The sequence below is a fragment of the Callorhinus ursinus genome, unplaced genomic scaffold (assembly GCF_003265705.2).
Source record: "Callorhinus ursinus isolate GAN/ISIS: 27379988/994484 unplaced genomic scaffold, GSC_fseal_2.0 scaffold18, whole genome shotgun sequence".
In the NCBI taxonomy this organism is placed as follows: domain Eukaryota; kingdom Metazoa; phylum Chordata; class Mammalia; order Carnivora; family Otariidae; genus Callorhinus; species Callorhinus ursinus.
The window spans coordinates 19,129,842-19,148,357 of record NW_027397080.1 but is presented as its reverse complement, the minus strand read 5'-3'; the positions used below and the strand labels follow the sequence as shown (position 1 = coordinate 19,148,357).

The following is an 18,516-nucleotide window of genomic DNA, read 5'->3' as shown; positions in this document are numbered from 1 at the left end:
GCCTTTGCTTCCTTCACATCTCTGCTCAGACGTCACTGTCTCAGTGGACTTCCCCTAACAGCGAGGATCCAGTGTCATATTAATGCAGGGGACAGTGCCTTTAGGAAACCTTAAGCAGGACTTTATAAATCAGCGCAGGGGCTTTTTAAACTGCCACTGTCTTTCCCTGTTCACCGGGAGTTGCATTGGCCCTAGGAAACTGGATCAGTTTCGTCCGGGAAAGGAATTTCAAAGACTCTCGTCTCTTTCGTCCCAAGTCCCAGTTTAAAAGACAACCGGTGGTGGCTGGGCAGGGACGATCGCACCTGCTTGGCTGGCTGCGCGCAGGTTGCGGTCACCGCCCTCCTTCCAGGAGCTCCGCTACCCGGGGTAGGCGCCCCCGCGGCTCCCGGCCGCCCCGCGAGCCCCGCGCTTACCTCGAGTGGACTGCAGCAGGCACAGCAGCAGGGAGACCCACCGCCCGACCCCCGCCAGGCCGGCTCCAGCGCGGCCCGCCGCGCGCTGCCAGGTGCCACCTCCGCGAGCCTCCGGGCTCAGCGGCCCGCAGGTTGCGGCGGCTGGCAGCCAATGGGAGGCCGAGTCGCGGGCCCGGGGCGGGGCCCGGCGGGGGCTATCCCTGGGGCATTCCCCCGGCTGCGAGCGAGCCTGGCCGCCGGCTCCCCGCGCCACCCCCGCTCCGAGACCGCTGGTGGCTCCTCAGGGCCTGCGCTGCGCTTTGTCCGGCCCGACCCCGGGCGCTGGGGGGGTGGGAGGGGGGTGGAGCCGGGAATCAGTAAATCCGTATATGGGGGGAGGGAAGGGAAGGAAAACTGCTTATTACCAATAACCGCAGTTTGGAATTCCAATATGGGACTTTCAAACAGGACTAAGGGAAGTGTTCGGAGCCAGTTTAACAACACAGCCTCAGACAGCATCGGCGGTGTTTGAGCGTGGTCTATGTACCAGACACTAAGCCAAGCACTTCCCACACATTATCTACTTTAATCTCTCTGAAAATCTGGTGCGTCCGTCCTGTTATTCTGTACATTCTTCACCCGGGGAGTGGCAGCCTCCAGAGCTAACGGACTCGTTCTGGGGAAAGTTGGTGCCTCCGACACCAAAGCCTTGGTGCGTTACCAGGCACCTGAAGAGTAATCACTTCCAAGCAATGGAAACAGCCTCACCGCGGAATAGTCTACTCTCATTAAAAAGGACGTTGCCCAGGGATATGTAATGACTCGGGGATGTTTGCAACATACTCAGTAGGAGAAAAGCAAGTAGCAAAATATGGCCCCATTAAAAAAAATCTGTATGTCCGTAGGCATGGATAACAGATCGAGGATCTATACCAGTATGTTTGTGGTTGTTAATTTCTGGGTGGTGAGGAGATACATATCATATATATGAGATATAGATATATATATATTTAAATTTCTTCTTTCTGCTCATGTTTGATTCCTAAGTTTTTCAATAATTTATATGTATTGCTTTTCCAACAAGATTCTAAAAGCAATCATTGCTCTCCTTTATTAAATGTTATTTTTTCTCTTTCCACCACTCTCCAAGGAGGTATGGCCTCCTCTTTACAGATGAGGATGCTGCCATTCTGAGGCCCAGAAAGCTGATGCAGGTGCTGGATTCTGGGTTCAGGCCCAGGCCAGACTCCATGACCACAGCAACTCTGGGTAACTGCTTTGTCCACTCTCTGGGTATCAGTGACAGATGGGGTAACCGTTGGTCAGCTGTGACCATGCCCACGAACTAGGAGTAGACCCAGAGCAGAGAGAATCCTGGGCTCATCTCTGTGGCAGATGCTGGCTCTCAACTTGTAGCCCAGCAGTTCTTGGTCGAGAGAATGCGTTTTCACAGAACTTGGTAGATCTAAAAGTTGCCTTGAGTTTGGTCCTGGGTGAAAACATTCAGAAATTTCTGGATGGTTCTGAGATTTGCCTCATGACTTCGGCTCAATTGGCACGTCTTAACAGGGTCTCACAGGGACCATATTTGGACCTCAAAGGCAAGGAAGATGAAAGGATCCCTACGTATCTTTGAATCTCCTTTTGAGTCAGAGATTCTGTCTTCATCCAACCCACTGCAGCTCTTTCAGGCCCAGAATCCCACTGAACTGGGAGTACCTTGGCAGTGGGGACAGGGTGGTGGGGAAATGTTTTCATCTGCCACCTGTTCCCCCCACTTGGCTTGTCTGAATCTGGCACCTGTTCTTTTTGACGAAATCTGCCACATGCTTGTTCTCCGCTGTTCCCTCTGATAAGGAAAATCTGTGTCCTAAGATGGCCAGCCGAGCCAGCGGGAGAGTCCCAGTCCTTGCTCCGGGGCTCTTCCAGGTTCTTCTCCCTGCTCTGCTTCCCGCGCGCACCAGTCCGGGCTCTTCTCCCTGCCCTGCTTCGTGCACGTGCCAAAAGTGCCAAGTATGTGGAAGTAGAAGTGTATAAATTGCCCCCTTTGTTTGTGCTCCGTGCTCAGACCTTTGGAGACCACTTTCCTCTGAGCCCAGCAGAGTTAAATAAACCTCCTGTCCTCCAAGATCTCCTAGTGCCCCTTGGATCTTCCGTTGGGGGAGCCAGTCCAGGTTCTGTAACACCCCCCACCCCAATCTCAGGTTAGGAAATCGTGTGTCTGGTTGCCTTGCTGTATCAACGTGAAAGGACATTTTGAGACCACAAAGGTCAGGCTCGTTGACCTTCAAAGAAGTCATCTTGGTTGTGGGCCAGAAAATCTCAGCCAGTGACCACAACCTAGCCTCTACACAGGTCCTCAAAGTGCTGCTTCAGTTTCTTTCCACTCTCTCAAATACTGAAAATGAGGCCATTCTGGAATAAAATGAGCATATTTCTATTGAGATCTCTTTATCAAAAACAGCATTTGAGGGGCGCCTGGGTGGCTCAGTCATTAAGCGTCTGCCTTCGGCTCAGGTCATGGTCCCAGGGTCCTGGGATCAAGCCCCGCATCGGGCTCCCTGCTTGGCAAGAAGCCTGCTTCGCCCTCTCCCTCTGCCTCTGCTTGTGTTACCTCTCTCGCTGTGTCTCTCTCTGTCAAATAAATAAATAAAATCTTTAAAAAAAAACAGCATTTGATAGCATTAAAATTTATTTGAATCCTTGTTACACAGCAGGTACCACAGTTTAAGTATATTTTAGTATTTGATCCTCACAACAACCCCATGAGGTGGGTGTTAGTAACCCTTTGAACGGATGAAACTCTGGGAGGTTCCATTGCTTACCCAAGGTCACACAGCTAATTAGTCACAGGGCTGGAATTTGGACCTTGGTCTGGCTGTCCTCAAAGCCTGTGGGTTTGAACTTCTGCTATTCCTCCTCCAGATGGTTAAGGGCAGACAAAAATAAAATTCCCCAAGCTTGATCACTTTCTGATTTGCAAAGATCACAGCATTAAACTCTCATGAGCGCTGGGATGTCGGCTTCCTCCTTGGATTAGATTATCAGGTAGAAGGGGTGGTGGCAAGGTGGAGGTTGGGAAATGTTTCACAACGGGGCTTGGCAGGTGGGAGGAAGCCCTGCTTGGTAGCTTTTGTGGAGGCATGAATACCTCTGCCATAGTCCATTTCAGTGTGAGGTCACTGAACAGAGTTGTGAAGAAATGCTCCCAATTGGTTCTTCTGGGACTATGTAAGCCGGCTTTTCCTCAGGGTGGAAGAACTCTCACAGAGCTTCTCCACGTTTAGAACAAAGCATATCCCAAACCCTAAGTGGCAATGTGGGGCTTATGGTCCACAGCTGGGGGCTCAAGATCTCTTACACAAAGTCTAAGTTTACAACATGGCCTCCATGTCCGCTTTGAACCTCTCCTCTAGTTCTCCACAAGGGATTCCAGTCCTAACACAGAGCAAAAAGTTCCAAAATCCCTAGACTCCAGCCTCACAGACAGTCCTGCTGGTTTTTTTCTCTCTCTTTTTCTCTCTCCTTTTCTCCCTCCCTCCCTACCCCCCCCTTTTCTCTTTCTCTCTCTCCTTCCCTCCCTCCCTCTCTCTCACATCTCCCAGCCTTTGCCCTTCCCAGGTTTTTCTCCCCCCCTACTCTTCCAGCCAACTCCTAATCCTGCTTCCAGTCTCAGCTCCTATGTCACTTTCTCAGGGAGCTTTCCTTACTTCCTGACTTTGATTTGTTCTCAATCCCCATATATGTCTCCTTTGTAGTATTTAATCACCATTTCATAGAAATCATCTTTGCGCCTTTAATCTCTCTCTTCCTGAATCCTCATCCTCAGAGCCGGGCACGTGATAGGTAAGAGCAACAGACCTTCAGCATCTAGGGCTCAAACAAACTCTGTATGCCCCAGACAACTCAGCCTCACTCCTGGCTCTTAGCTGGCACTCGGTAGCCACTCACTAAATGTTTACTAAGCTGAACTTGACATTGACTCAGACTTAAAAGACCTCAGTATCTCTTCTGAAAGTATGACTTCACAGTCATGCCTCCCTTCATAGGTGAGATTTTATAATCACACCTCTTCCACTGACTCTGAGAATAAAGTGTATAAAACCACATTGATGAGGATTCACAACCTCTCCCTCTCCTGTCTGGGCCAGCAAGGGGTCCAGCAAGACTGAATCAATAAATGCTGAAAAAGGCAGGACAGGAAAAATCTCTCATTAAGAACCAACTGGGGCTTGGACATTTGGAGAAGAAAGGAGCAAGTTTCGGGGCCAGCTGCTGAGAATATGAGAGGTATGAAGGGAGAGGTGGAGAAAATGGATTTTGGAACTTTTTGCTCTGTGTTAGGACTGGAATCCCTTGTGGCATTTCCCCCCCCCCCAAAAGAATAAAGATTATAAATGTCTTTAAACTACTGGGATTTTTTTGTTAGTTTGTCTTAATCTCTAACCCCAACGTGGGGCTCAAACTGGGGACCTGAGATCAAGAGTGAAAAGAAAAGAAATAACCCTCAAAACAATAGGGGTCGCCTGGCTGGCTTGTTTTGAGTGTTATTTCTTTTCTTTTCTGTTCTTTTCTTTCCTTCTCCTTCTCTTTCTCTCTCTCTCTTTCCCTCCCTCCCTCCCTCCAAGATTTTATCTATTTATTCATGAGAGATGGTGAGAGAGTGGCGGAGGCAGAGGGAGAAGCAGGCTCACCCTGGAACAGGGAGCCAGGTGGAACTCCATCCCAGGACCCCAGGATCAAAACTTGAGCCAAAGGCAGACGCTTAACCCACTGAGCCACCCAGGTGCCCTTGAGTGTTGTTTTTCTTATTATTGTTTTAATGCAATGCTGGAGGAAGGCATGCTCCAACACCAGAGGGCCCCTTTCTATATGGTATATTTAAGACTTCTATCAGTGGCAAGGACAGAGACCCCAAAATGACCTAAGCAGAAAAGCAATTCTACAAGCTCACCAGACTGGGAAATTCAAGGGTGGATGTGGCTATGGGAGGCTCTAGCAAAAAAAAAAAAAAAAAAAAAAAAAGATTCTGATTGACCTGGTTTGGATCACATGCCCTCCCTGAACCAATCAGTGTGTTCAGGGAGGATGAGATGCTCTAGTTGGCCAGTCTGGGTAATATGCCCTCCCCTGGGGTGGGAGGGATGAATAGAGCATCCTGATTGACAGCTCCTCTTACCAATTCCACAGGAGGGTGGCTCTCCAAAAGTGGATGCCGCAGAGACAAACAGCTCGTGTCTACTACAGCCGGTTACATACCAGGAGACCTTAGAGATCACCCCTGCCAACTTCCTACCCTGAGAGTCTCTCCTGTCCAACATGCTGGAAAGATGGGCATCTAGGTGCTGCTTGGGATCTTCCACCGATGAGCTCTCACTATCCTTTGGAGCTGTGAATGCTGTTTCTGAACCATTTTAGTCAGGAACATCTCCCTTCAATTGACCTACTCCCTTGTAACATCCCACAATAACCCAGCCCTTCATTTTGGGGCCTCACAGAATAATACAAAACCCTCCTCTCCATGTGACCCTTCCAGATGTTAAGTTTTCTGGATTCTTCTGACCAGGTGGTGTAGGGGTGACCACCAGTTTCCTGGGGATAAAAGACCAGCCTGGAAATCAGGAGGCTTGAGCTCCAGCCCTCATTCTGCCTTTAATGCAGAGTAGGCCACCCTGGGAGTAATTATACACGGTTCCCATTTTACAGATGAGGCTACTGTAGCCCCGCAAATTCAAATGTTGAAATCCTAACCCCCCAAAAGATAGTATTCTAGGGTGGAGCCTTTGGGAGGCAATAAGGTCATGAGGGTGGGGCCCACATGAATGGGATTAGTGCCTTTATAAGAAGAGACATAAGGGATTATTTTTTTCTCTGACATGGGATACAAGGAAAAGACATCTGCCATCTCTAAACCAGGAAGAGTGCTCTCAGCTGGAACAGAATCGGCTGACACCTTGATATTGGCCTTCCCAGCTTCCAGAACTGTGGGAAATAAATGTTTAAGCCACCCAGTCTATGGTATTCTACTACAGCAGCCCCCACGAAGACAGATACTGTAGTAAAGGGAGGTTAAGAGACATGCCCAAGGTCACACAGCAGAAATGGGGAAGGTGGAATTTGCATCCCGGACCACATCATTCCAAAGTTTCTGTTCTTTTCACTTTATGTCCTCGAGCAAGTTACCTCATTTTGATAAGGAAAATCTGTGTCCTAAGATGGCCGACCAAGCCAGTGAGAGAGTCCCAGTCCTCGACCCAGGGCTCTTCCGGGTTCTTCTCCCTGCCCCGCTTCGTGCATGCGCTAAAAGTGCCAGTACGCGGAAGTAGAAGTGTATAAATTGCCCCCTTTGTTTGTGCTCGGCGCTCAGACCTTTGGAGATCACTCTCCTCTGAGCCCACCGGAGTTAAATAAACCTCCTATCCTCCAAGATCTCTGATTGCCGCTTGGTTCTTGAACTGGTCGGGCGACCCAGTTCAGGTTTTGTAACATTTGGTTCCCTGACCGGGGAAACCCAACCGCGCTGGCCCGTTGTTGCCACTGGTTTGGGGGCAACGGTGGGGCGGTGACAGAATGAGAGATCATAATGCAGAAGGCGTGCCCTGCTTATCTTCGGCAGTCTGCCACCCCGGTCACCTCACTCTGCTCTGCTGTTCCCGCTGGACTCAAGGAGACTTGGCAGGTGAGGACCTGGTCCCGATGTCGGATTCCGGTAAGGCCTGGGGCCCCAGGACCCAGACAGGCCCACCCCCATTGGGATGGAAGGGGAGCCTGATCACCTCCCAGAGACCCCTTAGAGGTCTCCCAGGTAGGGATTCCCAGGGAGGGAATGTAATAACTTCTGGAGTGTGAATGTGTGAGTGAATGTGCAGTCTGACCTGGCCTGCTCAAGTGGACTGATTCTGTGACTCCACGGGCGGGCACCCTTAAGGTCCCCAGAAGCCTACGGAGTCTGAGTGGGCCCGTCTGCGATTCTGTGGTGAATGGCATACCATCTATGGCGGCATCGGAATAGTTTCCGATCGTAAGTCACAATGCGGAGACCACTACGGCTAAGCCTCACCTAAGCTCCTTTGGGACCTGGCTAGATGGGCATCTGATTGGTTTCCTCACCTACAGCTCCTGTCAGACTCGGGGTACCGAGTCATGGAAGAAGGCACACATCTGCCAACAACAGGTCCGATCCCTTGGTTTCCTCCTCACCCAAGGGAACAGAGAACTAGGGCCGGAGAGAAAGAAAGTCATTGTCTCCCTGCCACAGCCCCAGACAAAAAGGGGTCTACAAGAATTCCTGGGGGCTGCAGGATTCTGCCGCATCTGGATCCCTGGGTTCTCAGCAATAGCAAGACCCCTCTATGATCTGTTAGCGGGACCAGATCGAGAACTCCCTGCCTGGACTGAGGAAGCAGAAGCTGCCTTCACAGAGATAAAGACCGCCCTGGGGCAGGCTCCAGCCCTGGGCCTACCAGATATAGAAAAACCCTTCAATCTCTTTGTACATGAAAAAGAAAAGATAGCACTCGGGGTACTCACCCAGACTGTTGGGCCCTGGCAATGGCCAGTTGCATATCTGTCAAAGAAGCTGGACCCCGTGGCAGTGGGATGGCCACCGTGCCTCAGGGTGCTGGCAGCCACAGTCCTACTCATCAAGGAAGCAGACAAGCTTACCCTGGGGCAAGGACTTAACGTCAAGGTCCCTCATGCAGTTGTGTCCCTCATGAACGCACAGGGACACCACTTCCTTTCCAACTCTCAGCTAGCACAATACCAAGGGCTCCTCTGCGAAAACCCATGGGTCACCCTTGAAACAGTAAGGACATTAAATCCAGCAACATTTCTCCCCACCGAAGAGGGGGAACCAGACCATGACTGCTCCGAGGTGACTGATGAAGTCTACGTGAGCCATCCAGATCTGCAGGATCAAGCCATAAAGAATCCAGAGCTCACACTGTTCAGCAACAGCAGCAGTTACCTACAGGAGGGTGCCCGGAAAGCGGGTTATGCAGTAACCACAACCACTAAAGTCCTAGAAGCTAAGGCATTACCAGCTGGATGGTCAGCTCAGTGGGCTGAATTATATGCCTTAGTCCGAGCCCTCACCCTCGGTGAAGGCAAGCGAGTCAACATCTATACTGACTCTCAGTATGCCTTTGCTAGTGTACATATACATGGGGCTATCTACAAGGAAAGGGGCCTCCTAACCGCAGCAGGAAAAGTTATCAAGAACAAGGAGGAGATACTGAGACTCCTTGAAGCCGTCTGGCTTCCAAAGGAAGTAGCAATCCTGTACTGTAAGGGACACCAGAAAGGAGACGACCCCACAGCACGGGGAAATCGTCTGGCAGATGAGGCAGCTAAGACCACAGTCAGTGAGGACATGGACAGAGCCGCTTTCCTCACCATGGCCCTAACACCCCGGAAGAAGTCCCTCTGCCCAGTTACACTAAAAATGAAAAGGAATCGGCCATGGCTGAGGGGGCCACCCCAACTGAAAAGGGATGGTGGATGATGCCAGATGGGCGCATCTTTGTTCCAACAGCAACGGGAGGGCATCTAGTCAAGGAACACCACTGACTCACTCATCTGGGAAAAACTGCATTAGAAGCCCTTCTCAAGAAGCACTACTACAGGGGCACCTGGGTGGCTCAGTCGTTAAGCGTCTGCCTTCAGCTCAGGTCATGATCCCGGGGTCCTGGGATCAAGCCCCGCGTTGGGCTCCCTGCTCCGCAGGAAGCCTGCTTCTCCCTCTCCCACTCCCCCTGCTTGTGTTCCCTCTCTCGCTGTCTCTCTCTGTCAAATAGATAAAATCTTAAAAAAAAAAAAAACACTACTACATCAGTCAGCTGCTGGCACTATGCCAAGCAATGAGTGAATGGTGCATAACATGTGCTAAAAATAATACTCGGATGGCACCGCGGTCCCCGCCAGGTGTCCAGAGGGTGGGAGCAACCCTCTTCAAGGATCTAGAGGTAGACTTCACAGATGTGCAGCTGAGCAGAGGCTTCAGATATCTCCTAGTAATAGTATGCACATACTCTGGGTGGGTCGAAGCCTTCCCGACTAGGACAGAGCAAAGCCAGAAGGTAGCTAAAGTCCTCTTGCGGGAGATCGTGTCCCAGTTTGGCCTGCCATTAACAATCCATAGTGACAATGGACCCGCATGTGTAGCAGACATTGTACAGGTCTTGACCAAATCTCTCAACATCACCTGGAGACACACACTGCTTACTGGTCCCAAAGTTCAGGGAAAGTAGAGTGAATGAATAGCACCCTCAAGGGAACCTTGGCTAAGTTTTGTCAGGAGACTAACCTCCCATGGCGGGATCTGCTACCCCTAGCTCTCCTGCGTGCTTGCTGCACGCCCGGGACATTAGGTTTCTCCCCATTCGAATTAATATATGGATGGCCTCCCCTGTGCTTGGGAAGCCTTCCAGGAAACTTATATAAGGTTGGAGATAAAGGGATAAAGGAGCAGCTTCAGGCCCTGGGGGCCACCCTACATAAATTACAAAAGTACACCATTGAGAGGGCCCCAATCTCCTTAGGGTCTCAGGTACACTCCTTCCAGACAGGGGACTCAGTTTGGGTCAAAGATTGGAAGAAAGACCCCCTCAAGCCACAGTGGACAGGGCCCCACACTGTTGTTCTAACCGCCCCTACTGCCCTCAAGGTCTCAGGTGTCACCCCATGAGTCCACCACTCCAGAGTGAAGAAAGCTCATCATCGGATGAGGAGCCGTGCCAGTGGACAGTCCAGCCAGACCTCACGAACCTGCTCTGGCTTCACCTTTGATGAGACCCCACCGACTGATGGACACCTGCTCACCGTGGTCCCTGGCTCTCATCGGCGTGATTTCCCTCACCTTGGGAGTCGGACTCTACACTGTTGCCCCTCCTGACTGGACTTTCTCCCAGAGGCTTGCTATTGTCATTGCTTATTGGGTGTTCCTAGGGTGTATTACTGCACTTACTTGTCCACGGGTTTCATCTGCTGATGGGTTAGCCATCATGGCTCCCTCTACCTAAGGTCATAGACCCCACTTTTACTGGCCTTCTGCTGTCTACGCCTGAGCGCATTTCACCATGGTTTTCCTGGGCCCAGTCAGTCCCGGTCTTCTACTACCTGGTGTGCTGTTCCTCCTCACTGCCTCTAGCTTGCCCGGCCCGGCAAGGGGGGCAAACTCTCGTATCACCCTTACTGGCAAATGGACTTTCCAGCTTATCCCTCTTAATCCCACACCAGCACCCTCATTGACTTCTTCCACCTGGGATGGGCGCACACCAAAGGTTGACCTCCATTTTGATGGATGCCAGCTTCTTGATACCTCCTGGGAACCTCATAGACGGTGTTCTTACCATGGCCCTCACTCAGGTTACCAGCTGGTATATATCTACATCCGTGGGGGCCCTACACCTCAACAGCCAAACACCTGCCCTCAGTTCTGCTCACAAGCCTGGGGATGTGAATCCTGGGTGGCAACTTGGCCGGGAATGGAACAATGGTCCAATGGGTGGTAGCACCTCAAACAGCGCAGTGATGTCCAGACTTCCTTGTCACACAGTGCCGCCCCATCTTCTTGCCCTGACAATCACTGTATACTGCTCACTCTCTCAGTCTTAGAACCCAATGCCACATCATGGGCCACAGGAATCACTCTCCTATTGGGCCAATATCACTCTATAGGGACCAACCCCACGGCCAAGTTTATGGTTAAGTCCATGTTTGCCCCAAGCCTTGCAGTCAACCCTCAGAGTCAGACAGAAAATAACTCACCCTGGTGTATCCCTGGGTCCCCCACACCCACACAGCATGCATCTATAGCACAGCTGTTAGGTATGATTAACACCTCCCACCAAGTGTTTAACTGCTCAAATCCACCCCTAAGGTCTGACTGCTGGATCTGTATGAAGCTCAGTCCCGTCCAATACCTAGGTGTCATCCTCAACCAGTCCACCATGTCACCACTCACCTCAGCACTGGGGACCTCAGACTATCCCTTTCTGGCTCCGGTCCCACTGTATGGCAACTCCTCCTCTCCCATCACGGGCCACAGTTGGGTCTGTGCGCCTAACAACACTTCTGGCTTGTGATCAAGGTGTATACATCTGCATCACCCCACGCGATCAATCATGCACTTACCCGATCTTCCAGTCCTCCCTGGGAGTGATGCCCCACTCATATGGGGACCTCCTAGCCGCCCTCGATGCTCCCCTGTGGCCATCCCTCTTATCATGAGCCTGCCAGCCGCATCAGGCGTTGCCCTCAGCGCCACTGGCGTTGGGATGTCTCTGGTTCAGTACCAGGGGTTAACTCAACAACTCACGGTGGATTTTTCCACCCTCACTCAGTTGGCCCTGGCCCTGCAGCACCAACTCAATTCACTGACCTCAGTGGTCCTCCAAAACAGGCACTTGCTCACGGCTGCGCAAGGGGGCCTCTGCCTCTTCTTACAGGAGGAATATTGTTTCTATGCTAATGAGTCGGGAGTGGTCCAAGAAACTCTGACTCAATTACAGGAATGAGTACATCGCCGGTGGGCAACACTCCAGCGGACAACTTGGTGGGATTCCCTCTCACAATGGTTCCCTTGGTTCGCTCCCCTCGTCGGCCCCCTCCTATTGCTTCTCCTCATAGTAGCATTTGGTCCTTACATTCTTAATGCCCTTACTAGGTTTAGCACTGCTCAAATTGCTAAAATCAGACTCCAGTTGCTCCTTACTCACTATCGCCCCTTAGAGAATGAAAAGGATGCCCACCAAACTAGGTGTTTAAAGGGGCATCAAAGTGGGGGACGATAAGGAAAATCTGTGTCCTAAGATGGCCAACTGAGCCAGCGCGAGAGTCCCAGTCCTTGCCCCGGGGCTCTTCCGGGTTCTTCTCCCTGCTCTGTTCCCCGCGCGCACCAATCCGGGTTTGGCGCATGCGCCCAAAGTGCCAAGTACGTGGAAGTAGAAGTGTATAAATTGACCTCTTCATCTGTGCTTGCTGCTCAGACCTTTGGAGACTGCTCTCCTCTGAGCCCGCCTGCGTTAAACAAACCTCCTGTCCTCCAAGATCTCCGGGTGCCGCTTGGTTCTTCGTCGGGTGATCCAGGCCAGGTTCCGTAACAATTTCTCTGTGCCTCAGTTTCCTGCTTCACAATTTGGGAACTTTAGTGTGTATTAGAATCACCACAGGTCGCTGGGGCTCATCCCCAGTGTCCCTGGATTCAGTGTTTCTATAGGTTGGGATCTGAGGATTTGCATTTTAACAACTTCCCAGGTGCTGCTGGTCTGGGTCCCACACTTTGAGAACCACCGTGGTTATGGATTCCAGCTCTAACATACCATGATGTGGGGTGGGGGAGGGGAGATTTGACCTTTCCATTTAGCTTGAGCTTAGGTCCCTATTAAATGGTGTGCGTGTGTGCATGGTGTGTGTGCGTGCGTGCACGCGCGCGTGACGGAGAGAGAACACGTGAGCCTGTGCGCAAGTGAGCAGGCACCAGAAATTGTGCTTCGCAGTAGAGTTAATTCAAGGAAATTTCAAGAAATAAGTAAAATAAGTGAACATAATGAAGAGTAGATGCCGAGTCAGATTTGAAGGGAAGCAGAAGGAACAGGCTCAGAGTCCTATAGGTTTTGTAATTATAATAATTCCACTTATTGAATACCTCCTATATGCTAACTGCTTTTGATACTTTAGCTCATCCAATTCTTACAGCCAGTCTGTAAGGTTAAGTATCAATACTGAAGCTTTGCCAGTGAGAAACTGAGGTTCAGGGAGGATAAGAAATGGGGCCGGTGGGAATATAATAGGAGGAAAGGTTGACAGTGTCTCAAAAAGTTAAACCTCGAGTTACCACACGACTCAGCAATTCCACTGCTAGGCATAGCCCTAAGAGAATGGAAAACATGTCTGCTTAAAAACTGTACATGAATGTTCATAACAGCATTATTCATAATAGCCCCAAAGTGGAAGTAACCCCATTGTCCGTCAACTAATGAGAGGATAAACAAAATGTGGTAGGTCCATGCAATGGACTACTATTTAGCAGTAAAAGGCATGAAGGACTGACACAGGCTACCTCATGAATAAACTCTGAAAGCATTATGCTAAGTGAAAGAAGCCAGACACAAAAAGCCACATACTGTACCATTCCATTGATATGAAATGTCCAGAATGGGCAGATCTACAGAGATAGGAAAGTTGAGTCATGGTTGCCAGGGGCCTGGGGAAGAGGAGTGACTGTTGCTATGGTTTTCTCTTCCTGGTGATGAAAATGTTCTGGGATTAGATGGTGGTGATGGTGGCATGATTTTATGACTATATTAAACATTGCATACTTCAAAAAGGTGAATTCTGTGGTAGGTGAATTCTAGCTCGATTAAAGAGAGGGGGTTGCTAAGGGCACAGACGGAGAGGTGGAGCAGGGATTTGAACCTAGGGGCATATGGGAGCCTGGAAAGAGCCTATGATTATGGGCCTTGGCACAGCCCTTCTTCACCTTGGGCAAGCCCCCTCTTTCTTCCTCGCCGGCCTCAGCTCCCCCCCCCCCCCCCGCTGCTCCCTCGGGCCCTGATGGGAGGAGTACATGGGCGAGGCGCTGCTACCCGAGCGGGGCGGGGACCCCAGGGAGGGTTGCGGGGTGGGGGGAGGCAGGGCGGCGGGTTCTCCCTTTCCGGTAAGAACAGCCGGGCTCTTTCCAAACCTGCCTCTGTCTGCTCCTTCCAGGCCTGGGAAGGCCCCTGGGCGCTTGACAGCGTTTCCCAGGTGTGCTGACCGCCGGGCGTGCAGGAACCGCCGGGCACCTGCCAGGACCCAGCCCAGCGCCCCAGGCCAGCCCGCCCGCCTGCTCCTTCTGGGAAAGCGGGGGCGGCCCCGGAGCCGCGCACCTCTGCGCCCCAGTCTCTGCTCCCGCCGGATTCTTCTGTCTCAGTGGGGTCTCAGTTCCTGTCGCCTGTCCTTGCGGGCCTGCTGCAAACCGCAACCTCCTGGGGCCTCCTGCCTCCCTCCCTTTCCTCCTTTGGGTCTTTCTCTTATCACTTTCTTTTTAATAATGAATTTTTGATGACACAAGCAGTAGATGGATACACTTTCCTCTTCACACGTTAAAAGAGCACAGATTCACCATTCTCCCATCTACCGCCAATCACACCCAAACCATAGGTCACTGCTGTTATCAGTTTGGGGGGGGATTTTCCAAGTGTTTTTCTATGGGTCCATGGAAAACAGATGATACTGTGCATCTGTCTGTGCGGTTTTATATCAATTGTTAAATACTCTATCATTCTGCGACTTGCTTCTGGCATTTCTCACTCCGCAAAACTCCATGGAGAACTTTCCACATTGTACACATTGTACATGGAGACCTTTTTTTTTTCACTGTTCAAACTATTCCAACAAGTCAGATGTGTCATATTTTATTTAACCCTTCTCCAGTTGATAGATATTTAGAATGGTTTTAATTTTTCAAGATGACAAAACACCTCAAAGATCACCTCTGCATACACTGAGGTGGGTGTTTTTCTGGGGTAGATAATACTGAGGTGTGGGTCTGCAGGGTCATACGATGCATTTAAAAATTTCACAAGTACTGCAAATTGCTCCGCACAGTGGCTAAACCAATCTAACTCCTACCAGTAGCATACATGAACATATCCTTTCCCCAACATCCTTATCAACCTTCCATCTCGTCAAACTTAAAATTTGCTGCCTATAGTGTTTTCTCACTGTTGTGCTAATTTGCATTTCTGTGGGAGTTTCCTGAAAGTACCAGGTTGCTGGTGCGTGGAAAGAACTCAGGAATTGGAGGAAGGTGGTCTGAACACCAGACATACCCTGTCCCCATCTGCTGTGTGACCTTGGGCACATCTAGTCACTTCTCTGGTCCTGGGCACACATACGTGATCTCTCTGCAGCCCGTATTCCTCTCTGCCTGAGAATCTTGGTCGTCAACTCTCTCTTGAGTCCTTCTTTCTGAGATCTGAGTCTTCCTGGTCCCCAGGGAATCTCTTCTGTCCCTTCTATCACCATCCCCTCCCCCACTGGGACTCTGACGTGCTTGGGTAAGGCACCATGTCCAGAAGCTCCCCACCGGAATGCACACATGTGCCCACCAGTGGACAAATCTTCCGCTTGCCCTTTGATTACTGAATAAGTTTCGAAGGGGGCATTCTGACCAGCTCTCAGTAGGCAACAGGGGCAGGATACCAGGTGGAAAGGGCTTTATTTATGAATCTTTTCCTTTATAAAACTTGACTTTAAGAAAAGTGAAACCTGTTGTGCAGAAAATGTAAGAAATTATAACGAAAAGAAAAATAAAACCTAATCCTAATCCAGAGAGAATCATTGGTGTTGTGTGTCTAGCTTTCATAGATGTGTACATAGATAGCATTTTTATATGCATTTTTGTACTAATTTTTCATTTAGCAGTATATAAGGGCACGTCATTTAAAACCTTTTTTAAAAATCTTGACTTTTTTTTTTTTAATAACTGCTTTCGGAAAAGGTGTACCAATTTGGGTTCCTGTGAGGTGTGGATGAGTAAGCTTTAGAAGAAACAGCATGACCCTCACCCATCTGGACACAAACTCTGGCTTTTAAGAGACAAAGACCTCTGCTGGGAGGGAGCATGGTCAGAGTCCCAGGCACCTCCACCGCCTTCAAAGCCTGTCCCCTACCCGAAAGCTTTCTTAGATAATCAACTGCATTTTCTAAGAGTGAAGCCCAGGGGGCATCACACACAAAAGAAAAGTGATTGACCCACATTTCCCCAGCTACTCCAAGGCAGAGAGAAGACCATCTCTCCTGGGCTCCTTGACCTCCGCCTTACCTGACCTCCTGCATCCTCTGGGTGGGGTGGAGTGTGTGTGTGTGTGTGTGTGTGTGTGTGTGTGTGTGTGTGTGTGTAATTCTCAGATGTGCCCATAGGAAATTCTGGGAGTTAGAGGGGTCAAGGAGCGTACAACATCATGGTAAGAGCCCTGGATTGCAGCTTCCCTGGTGTGCATCTTCAGGCTAATTACATCACTGTCCTGGGCCTCCATGTTTCTCATCTGTCAAACGGGAGTGACAATTCCTTGCCCTTTTTTACTGTGTGTGTGTGTATGTGTGTGTAACTTATGCAAAAGTACTTTGAAAACCAAGAAGTCCTAAGAACTCTGCCTGCAGTGTGGAGACCAAGCACAGAGGGTAAGGATGCATGTTGCAAGACTCGGTAGATGGTTGCTGTGTGAGTCCAGGGTAGATAATGGTGGGAGCAGCTGGGGAGGTGATGAGCAGTAGTTGGATTCTGGATACATTTTGATGGTAGAATCAGTGAGATTTGTTGGAAGATTGGATGTGGGGTGTGGGAGGTAAGAGGATCAAGGATGATACCACGGCTTGTGGCTGAGCAAACACAGACCAGGAATGCCTTGTGCCTGGATGGGGAAGATGGCAGCAGGATGGCGCTGGAGGTGCCAAGCAAGGGTTCGTATTTGGACCTGACAAGTCTGAGATGTGTTTTAGTCACTGAGTGAACAAGTAAAGACAGGTCAGAGGCTTGGGCCTTGATCCCTTTCTCAGGGAACCTAAAGCCAGTAGGTTGGACTAGTTCAGAGACGAAGACATACCCGATGTACACGCTGCCACATCCCGCCAGCACCCCTGACAGACATCATTAATTCATCGGGGCACTCAGAATCCTCAGCAGAGGTCGGGGCCGCCACTACCAACCGAGTGGAGGTGACAGAAAGATGAAAGACCTCCGTCATCCTTGGACTTGACAGGAGGCCCAAGAAGGCAGTTAAAACCATGGGCTTTTGAGTCAGAGGGACCTGGGCTGGGAGGCTAATCTTGCTACAAACTAATCTGAGACCTCAGAAGAAATAATGTGTCCTTCCTGCTTCAGGTGGTCCCCATCTGACAAATGGGGTTAATAAGAGTTCCTATCTCATTCGGTCACTGGGGAGATTAAATGAGACAACCCAGGAAAATTACTTAGCACAGTGACTGGGACACAGTAAGCTCTTAATAAAAGCAGCAGCAGTAGTAGCTGTTGAACTGTGTTATTCCAGCTAGAACATTCCAGAACGTATCTCCCTTCTGTTTCTCACGTCTAAGACAGAGGTGCTGTAATGCAGGGGCTGTCCAGCAGGAGGCACTGTTGACATTTACATCTCTATTGCTCACAGAAATTCAGGAAGTGGAGAGCAATTTTGCCTGGAGTAATGACCTCCCATGATTGTCCTGGCGGACGCCCAGACCCTTTTTTCCTGGTACAGTAAACCCAGCTCCTGGCTCCCCCCAAACTACAGTGCTCAGCTTCTTTCACTGGGCCTGGTCACATCTTCTCAGACACTGTGGCTGGCCTCCTCCTACAAACTCAAGCCAAGCCACTGAACCCGGTGTTCCAGGCCCCCAGCCTCCCACGGTCCAGCCTCCCAGCTGCTACGGATTTCCCAAAGTGACCAGGCATGCGTCTTCTGGACTTGGCATGTTGTGCCCCTTTGGAATTTGGGTTCCCCTCAGCCCTGGGAAGCCCTTGTCCCAATTCCTCATCTTCAGAACAGGAAGAAGATGGAGGTGGGCTCTACTCACCCACTGGGCAGACGGAACAAAAAGGAAGGCACATGGTCCATAACACACCCCAGCTCGGGGTCACAGGCAAGCTAAAGGGGAAACCAGAACCTGGGTGTCCCCAGCCTCAGGCGTGGGTGAGTCACTCGCCACCCAGACCGCATTCATTGTCAGACTCAGGCATTCATTTGGCATGTGTTGAGCACCTGTGATTTGCCAGGCGCTGTGCCAGTGCTGGGCCAGACCAAAATGGAGTAAGGCCCTGTGCCGGGCCTCCGGAGGGTGACGCAGTGCTCAGATGGGTGATAACAGTGGCGAGCAAAGGTGCCGTAAGGGAAGGAGGGGTGCTGGTCAGGGGGCTAATTTCTGGATGCCTGTGGTAACCCTCGAAACCACAGCCTCACTTGAGCAAGTGTGTTCTTTAAAGGGTCCATCTTGGGTCCATCTTTCCCCATGCCCAACGTCCAACATGGACTCCTCCTCAGCCTCCACATCCCTTTCTTGGCTAAATATCACCTCTTCCCTGCCTCCCTCGCACCCCCTAGACACACACACACACACACACACACACACACACACACAC

The 18,516-nt window shown here is 50.6% G+C and overlaps 1 pseudogene; it reads right to left on the bottom strand.

The window, feature by feature from the left end:
- Positions 1 to 533: 533 nt before the first annotated feature.
- LOC112811721 (cytochrome c pseudogene) overlaps positions 534 to 18,516 on the bottom strand; it is a 47,509-nt pseudogene continuing 29,526 nt past the window's right edge.